The sequence below is a fragment of the Eriocheir sinensis genome, unplaced genomic scaffold (genome assembly GCF_024679095.1).
Source record: "Eriocheir sinensis breed Jianghai 21 unplaced genomic scaffold, ASM2467909v1 Scaffold709, whole genome shotgun sequence".
NCBI lineage: Eukaryota > Metazoa > Arthropoda > Malacostraca > Decapoda > Varunidae > Eriocheir > Eriocheir sinensis.
The window spans coordinates 175,001-181,433 of record NW_026112064.1 but is presented as its reverse complement, the minus strand read 5'-3'; the positions used below and the strand labels follow the sequence as shown (position 1 = coordinate 181,433).

General features: G+C 44.7%; 1 long non-coding RNA gene across 2 annotated transcripts; it reads right to left on the bottom strand.

Moving 5' to 3' along the window:
• Window positions 1–615: 615 nt before the first annotated feature.
• On the bottom strand, window positions 616–1,810 carry LOC126994050 (uncharacterized). Of its 2 annotated transcripts, none has more exons than XR_007748763.1 (3): window positions 1,623–1,810; window positions 1,425–1,523; window positions 616–941 (listed from the first exon to the last, which is right to left on the bottom strand). It is a non-coding gene; the product is annotated as an uncharacterized LOC126994050 (long non-coding RNA). The 2 variants fall into 2 exon arrangements; XR_007748764.1 differs by having other exon boundaries at window positions 1,722–1,796.
• Between the last annotated feature and the right edge of the window lie 4,623 nt (window positions 1,811–6,433).

Here is a 6,433-nt window from a genome sequence, read left to right as displayed (position 1 = left end):
TAGATATGAAGATAGATAAATAGACAGACAGATAGATTGATAGATAGGAAGGCAAAGAGATAGATAGATAGATAGATAGATAGATAGATAGATAGATTGATTGATAGGTAAACATTGATAAATAGATAGATTGATTGATTGACTCACAGATAGATAGATCGATAGACACATTGACATATAAGTAGACAGATATTTAGTGAACTAACCATACATTTGGCATTCGGTTCAGACACTGATCATAAAAAGAAATACAAGACAAAAAAAAAAAATAGAAAAATGAACAAAAAGAAAAAAAGGGAAGAGAAAAGGAAGACAAAAGGAAAATATGAAAAGAGAAACAAAAAGATGAGAAAAGTAGATGTGAGAAAAGGTGCCTGAAAACAGTAAAAAAGAGTATAGAGGTGAACATGTGGAAACAGCAGGGCACTAGTACAGCAGCGAATGAAGGAAGGGAAGTAGTTGTTACCCCCTTGGATGCAGACCGCTTATCAGAAGACATCACCAAGCTGCAGGAGTGGAGCAATGAGTGGCTGCTACAATTCAATGAAGAAAAATGTAAAGCCATATACCTTGGGAGGGGAAACCCAGCATACCAACACCAGATGGGAAACACTCCACTATCCACCACAGAGGCAGAGAAACACCTGGGAGCGTATGTTACCAGGCTACCAGTGAAGGGATATCCAGCACACCAATACCACATGGGAAACACTCCACTATCCACCACAGAGGCAGAGAAAGACCTGGGAGTGTATGTTACCAGGCTACCAGTGAAGGGATATCCAGCACACCAATACCACATGGGAAACACTCCACTATCCACCACAGAGGCAGAGAAAGACCTGGGAGTGTATGTTACCAGGCTACCAGTGAAGGGATATCCAGCACACCAATACCACATGGGAAACACTCCACTATCCACCACAGAGGCAGAGAAAGACCTGGGAGTGTATGTTACCAGGCTACCAGTGAAGGGATATCCAGCACACCAATACCATGGTAAACACTCCACCATCCACCACAGAGGAAGAAAGACCTGGGAGTGTATGTTATCAGGCTACCAGTGAAGGGATATCCAGCACACCAATACCACATGGAAACACTCACTATCCACCACAGAGGCAGAGAAAGACCTGGGAGTGTATGTTATCAGGCTACCAGTAAAGGAATATCCAGCACACCATTACCACATGGGAAACACTCCACTATCCACCACAAGGCAGATAAAGACCTGGGGTATGTTACCAGGCTACCAGTGAAGGGATATCCAGCACAAATACCACATGGGAAACACTCCACTATCCACCACCGAGGCAGAGAAAGACCTGGGAGTGTATGTTACCAGGCTACCAGTGAAGAGGACATCCAGCACACGAATACCACATGGGAAACACTCACTATCCACCACAGAGGCAGAGAAAGACCCGGGAGTGTATGTTACCAGGCTACCAGTGAAGGGATATCCAGCATACCAATACCACATGGGAAACACTCCACTATCCACCACAGAGGCAGAGAAAGACCTGGGAGTGTATATTACCAGGCTACCAGTGAAGGGATATCCAGCACACTAATACCACATGGGAAACACTCCACTATCCACCACAGAGGCAGAGAAAGACCTGGGAGTGTATGTTACCAGGCTACCAGTGAAGGGATATCCAGCACACCAATACCACATGGGAGACACTCCACTATCCACCACAGAGGCAGAGAAAGACCTGGGAGTGTATGTTACCAGGCTACCAGTGAAGGGATATCCAGCACACCAATACCACATGGGAAACACTCCACTGCCCACCACAGAGGCAGAGAAAGACCTGGGGACCATATTATGTTACCATGCTACCAGGGCAGGCCAAATCCGTGCCAGTCGCAGCGGACGGGTTAGAATATAAATGATCCAGACAAATTCAAAATACATTCGAATAAAATATTACATCAGGAAATGCGAAAAAAAAATAAGAAGAAATAAAACTAATAAGATATACTGAAAAAAATATATATGCACGCCTATAAAATAAAATAAAAATAACCCCTCAATAGAACACAAACAATTAAAACGAAGGTACGAAGAGAATACTAGGGAATTTATAGACACCCTGAGAAGTCGTTACATATACCAGGAACTTTGGCGTGTAGGTCACCGCTTGCGTGCGTAGCTTATGAATCTGAGGAGCGTGGGCCAGGCAACACGGCTTGAGAATTTGGGCGCAGCAGCTGGTTAGTCTCTGTGTGTTGTAGCCTGTACTGACCTTCGGCTCAAGGGTCAATGGATCGGAGATGTGCACTGAGGCCACGCGCAGCTAGTCTTTGCTTATTGTATACCCAACATTAGCCTCAGAGTCAATGGATCGGAGATGAGCACTGAGGCCACGCGCAGCTAGTCTTTGCTTATTGTATACCAACATTAGCTTCGGAGTAAATGGAACGGAGATGATCACAGAGGCCAAGCGCAGCTGGTTTTCGTTTATTGTATACCAACCATAAGCTTCAGAGTCAATGGATCGGAGATGAGCACTGAGGCCACGCGCAGCTAGTTTTCGTTTATTGTATACCCACCATAAGCCTCAGAGTCAATGGATCGGAGATGAGCACTGAGGCCACGCGCAGCTAGTTTTCGTTTATTGTATACCCACCATAAGCTTCAGAGTCAATGGATTGGAGATGAGCACTGAAGCCACGCACAGCTAGTCTTTGCTTATTGTATTCCCACTATAACCTTAAGGCAATGGATCGGAGATGAGCACTAAAGCCACGCGCAGCTAATCCTTGCTTATTGTATATCCACCATATGCTAAAGAGTCAAAGGAACGGAGATGAGCACTAAGGCCAGGCGTAGCTATATCGTTGGTCTTCCTCTCTATCATATACACACTCTATACACATTTATACACATTGCTTTATGCCCTGTTATAGTTTATCCCCGCTATGAAAAAAAAAGGGCTATGTTACTCGTACGTTCGTCTGTAAATTTTTGTGAAGCAGAACTATTATCTACCTGAATACGAACTCCTTTCATCTGTTCGATAGGCTTTCTGTTCCCTGTATTTCCATGTTTTACCTCTTGGTTTTCAGGACTCCGGCACACCTCACGCACTGATATTAATTAACAGGTGAGGGGTCTGTCATGCACGCTCTATTACACAGGTAACTACACTTTATATAATGTAAGGTGTAGTGCATGGTGTTATTCCTTGCCACACCCCTTAATCCTCACCCTCTCTGATGAGTAATACAACATTAACCCAAATCCTCCCCTTCCTTATAACAACATATTGCTAGAGGGATAAATTCAGCTACGTAACTACTCTTTATATGTTAGCTGTAGTGCGCGGTGTTACTCATCGCCATAACCCTTAATCCTTACTCTTCCTGATGAGTATTACAGCGTTTGCCTCTATTTTCGCCTTCCTTGTAGACTATTAGTATTAACATCTACGTAACTACTCTTTATATGTTAGCTATAGTGCATGATGTTATTCCTCGCCACAGCCCTTAATCCTTATACCTTTCCTGATCATGTTACAACATTAACCTAAATTCTCCCCTTCCTCATAATTGCAGAACATCGGAATTAATATACCTCGTTGCTATTCAGGAATTATTATGTTTGCTGGTAGTGGCGCCTCCATGGGAATTAATATGCCTCGTTGCTATTCAGGTATTATTATGTTTGCTGGTAGTGGCGCCTCCATGGGAATTAATATGCCTCGTTGCTATTCAGGTATTATTATGTTTGCTGGTAGTGGCGCCTCCATGGGAATTAATATGCCTCGTTGCTATTCAGGTATTATTATGTTTGCTGGTAGTGGCGCCTCCATCGGAATTAATATGCCTCGTTGCTATTCAGGAATTATTATGTTTGCTGGTAGTGGCGCCCCCATCGGAATTAATATACCTCGTTGCTATTCAGGTATTATTATGTTTGCTGGTAGTGGCGCCTCCATCGGAATTAATATACCTCGTTGCTATTCAGGTATTATTATGTTTGCTGGTAGTGGCGCCTCGAGGGATAAACTCAAGCTCTCCATTTCCAAGATACAGAAAATTGAAATAATCCATCTATGAGGTTTGCCATTCACACGTATTATTATGCGTGTTCGTGTACTATTGTGTTTATTAAGTTTGCTGGTAGTGGCGCCTCGAGGGATAAACTCAAGCTCTCCGTTTCCATGATACAGAAAATTGAAAGGATCCATCTGTGAGGTTTGCCATCAGCGTGAGGAACCAGGGACCATATTCTCAAACATTTCGGGGATCAAACACGCATATTTCATAGGGCTTTCGTTACGGGTTTGGGCCATTTCCAGAGGTAGTTTAATGAACCTGGCAGTAGTTTGACCCTTCTTCTGTATTTTGAACATAAAGAAACACTCATGAGAATCCGATTATCTCCTTTTTGGCCTTTGGAAATAGCTGACGTGAGAGGTGGAAGCGTCTGAGAATACCAACCATGGAGCACCGTGTAAAGCTGGCGTCGTTGCGGGCGGGGAGAGCGGTGCTGCGGCGCGACACACGGCGGGTCTGGGTTTCAGTTCCAGCACCATTTCAAGGCGATCGTTGAGCGGAATACACTGTCATGAAACTCTGCGTATGCGGGTATAAAAGGAAGGAACGCGAGGGTCTCCGGTAGCGCTGCGAACAGTGTGGTGTGGAGAAACGGGCGGACTCAGGGCGTGTATGTGTGAGAGTGTGAGCGAGAGAGAGAGAGAGAGAGAGAGAGAGAGAGAGAGAGAGAGAGAGAGAGAGAGAGAGAGAGAGAGAGAGAGAGAGAGAGAGAGAGAGAGAGATAGAGAGAGAGAGAGAGAGAGAGAGAGAGAGAGAGAGAGAGAGAGAGAGAGATAGAGAGAGAGAGAGAGAGAGAAAGAGAGAGAGAGAGAGAGAGAGAGAGAGAGAGAGAGAGAGAGAGAGAGAGAGAGAGAGAGAGAGAGAGAGAGAGAGAGAGAGAGAGGAGGAGGAGGAAGGGAAAGGCGTAAGAATTTGTTAAACGTGTAGACTCGTAGAGGAAGGAAGAAGTGGTGTTTTAGAGGGACCACATCGCCTATAGTGTGTCTAAAAACCACGAACTACATGGTACCTATGTATGAGTGTTTGAGAGAGAGGAGGAAGGAAAGCCGAAAGATCTGTTTTAGTAGAGGAAGGAAGGAGTGGAGTCATGCATTGGCCACATAACCTATAGCATGGTGTCTAAGAACCAAGGTGTTTATGTGTGTTTGAGAGAGAGGAAGGAAGAGGCGTTAGACATGGTATGCATGTAGAGGAAGAAGTGAAGGGCACTGCATGGGTCACCTTATCTACAATGTGGCGTCTACAAACCAAGGACTCAAAGATATGTGAGAGAAAGAGAGGAAGACAGACAGACAGACAGACAGACAGATAGGGAATTAGTTTATAAAGCGGAAAAAAACGGAGAGTAAAGAAAAAAGGGTTAAACGAGAGAGAGAGTTATCGTAATCATGTATATGTGTCGTGTGTGAGCTTGTGTGTATGTGTGTGTGTGTGTGTGTGTGTGTGTGTGTGTGTGTGTGTGTGTGTGTGTGTGTGTGTGTCCACGTACGTTTGAGCACCTGCACCGCACTGATTTTAATTGGCAACACTATCTATCTTACACACACACACACACACACACACACACACACACACACACACACACACACACACACACACATACACACACGCTCACACAAGCCCATTGCTCGCTACTCCTAAAAAATAATCAAAAGAGATGGCCGAAAGAGAGGTCAGTTTCGGGAGGAGAGGTATCCTGATACCCTTCTCTTGAAAGAGTTCAAGTCGTAGGCAGGAGGAAATACAGATGAAGGAAGATTGTTCCAGAGTTTACCAGCGTGAGGGATGAAAGAGTGAAGATGATAGTTAACTCTTGCATAAGGGGTTTGGACAGTATAGGGATGAGCATGAGTAGAAAGTCAGAGTGCAGCAGGGCCGCGTGAAGGGGGAGGCATGAAGTTAGCAAGTTCAGAAGAGCAGTCCAGCGTGGAAATATCGATAGAAGATGAAAGAGAGCAACATCGCGACGGAATTTGAGGTGAAGACTATCAGTAGGAGGAGGGCTGATGAGACGAAGAGCCTTAGACTCCACTCTGTCCAGAAGAGCTGTGTGGTGGAGCCCCCATGTGAAAAAATGGTAATGAGGCGAGTCGTCGGGGGTATTTATATGCCACCCAACTTCAGTTTTGGCTACTGTGACAACACAATCCAGATCTGACCAGTTTTCATATCCACTTGACTAACGGCGTGCGCAGACTGCTCTTCACCAGCATCACCACTCCTCCTCTGTGCTGGCCGGCTCAGACACATTCTTGTAAATATCAAAGCCAGGTACATTCAAATTAAAGTATTTCTTAGCCTCCAGAATCAAACAATGTCATATCCAAGAATAAATGAGAGTATATTTGCATCCTGCAACTTA